The sequence below is a fragment of the Cucurbita moschata genome, unplaced genomic scaffold (genome assembly GCF_002738365.1).
Source record: "Cucurbita moschata cultivar Rifu unplaced genomic scaffold, Cmos_1.0 Cmo_Scf00053, whole genome shotgun sequence".
In the NCBI taxonomy this organism is placed as follows: Eukaryota; Viridiplantae; Streptophyta; class Magnoliopsida; order Cucurbitales; family Cucurbitaceae; genus Cucurbita; species Cucurbita moschata.
Window position 1 is genome coordinate 526,435 of NW_019268569.1, and position 1,837 is coordinate 528,271.

At 41.1% G+C, this 1,837-nt stretch overlaps 1 non-coding gene across 1 annotated transcript; it reads right to left on the minus strand.

Moving 5' to 3' along the window:
- Window positions 1–1,079: 1,079 nt before the first annotated feature.
- Window positions 1,080–1,151, minus strand: TRNAE-UUC. The gene has a single exon. It is a non-coding gene; the product is annotated as a tRNA-Glu (tRNA).
- Window positions 1,152–1,837: the final 686 nt, after the last annotated feature.

Here is a 1,837-nt window from a genome sequence, read left to right on the forward strand (position 1 = left end):
GCCTTTATCGGCGTTTTCCTAAATTCGAGTACGCAAAGCTTTCATTCCTCGAAGTTGCTTCAAATATCGCCGGAATTTGTTTCCAATTAGGATGTCCATTTCATTTCATTAGATTTCACAATTCTAATGTCATTAACTTAAATTTGTGAAATAGAACATGATATTGACCTTAATTACCTTAATTGGGGTCAAAAATCAACTTCGGGAGGTTCAAAACAGTACAAATTGGTCTAATTTATACTTTACTGTGCTGAAGGACTGGTTTTTTAGCCGCAGAGCTGAGCCGAGTGAGTCATGTAAGGCAAAGAAGTGTCTAGCTGCAAGTGCAACACGTGTGTCATGGGAAAGAGATGTGTCGCAGGTTAGGTCGAGGCATGCGAGCCGCTGCAAGCGTGCGGGTCGCGGACTGATGCTGAGCTGAGTGCAAGTCTATGCCGAGGTGATGGATTTGGGCCTTGCGTTGGGGCGCAATCTTTTGGTTTCGGGCAATATATAGCCCTTGGGTTGAATCGCGGTCTTTTAGTTTCAAGCTGTAGCTCTCGAGTTTGTTCTCTGGCCACGTGGGTATTTGGGACGAGGCTGCAAGCTTGGTGCTGGGTTATGGAATGAGATCGACCTTGATCGGATCTGATGGATCCCTTCTTCACTCGGTTCATCACAGTTTTCTGATTACTTTTTCTCTCTTCTATAAACCGTGTGCCCATGGTGCTGGGTTAGGTACCGGTCTTCAATTGAATAGTCCGATGAGGAACCATGGTTATCATTTAAGATAAGCAACTCACATCACATTGATATATATTTGTGTTTGCCAAGAGTCAAACCCGGGTCTATTGACTACAACCGTTTGCATAAAAAGAGTACATATCATATCCTAGGAACCATGGTTCCTCATCGGACTATTCAATTATATATTGATATATATTTGCATTTGTCAGAAGTCGAACCCGGGTCTATTGCTTGGAAGACAATTATCCTAACCGTTGAACTACAAACGCTTGCATAAAAGATTTCAACATCCACTGGTCTTCTAATGAATACATTTAGAAGAAGTAGCTCCTATCATCACATTGATATATATTTGCGTTTGCCAGGAGTCGAACCCGGGTCTATTGCTTGAAAAGCAATTATCCTAACCGTTGGACTACAAACGCTTGCATAAAAGAGTACAACATCCACTGGTCTTCTAATGAATAGTCTGTAAATAAGACACAGTGAAGACCCATTCTTAACATTCAGAAGAAGTAGCTCCTATCATATTGAAACTAGTAGACATTAGCCTTGGGTCCAAACCTTAGGGTTCAAATCTGAATTTGAGTTTGAACCTTAGCTTCCATAGGCCGATTTGTTTATGATTGAACCAATCCAAGCTGGTAGCCAAACCTGACGTTGGCAACGCCTGACTCGTTAGCAACCCAACCCAAACCGAACTGCAACCCATCTCACATACCCCTAACCACAACCCACGATTGACCTGCGTACCCCACTCAATCTAGAAATGCGACCTACACCCCAACCTTGGCTTGATGCATTTAACTCGAATTTACCTATTTAATACCTATTTACTAATTTGAACCTTTTCCTCCCATTTTGGACCTTTCTATGGTCGTTTTTTAACGTAATTGGGAGTGTTTGAGGTTTTTGTAGCCTTTGGCTAATTTAAAATAATTGGAGCCAACTTCGGTTATTAATACACTTAAGTAAATCAATTTCAAGATTATATTCTAAATATAATGTTGTGGAACTCCATAAATGAAGTTGGGTTTTGAGAGGCAATATCACGCTAGCTCCAAGGATATTAAGAAGTAAGTGGACTTATTGTTGATGACTTGAGTGATGC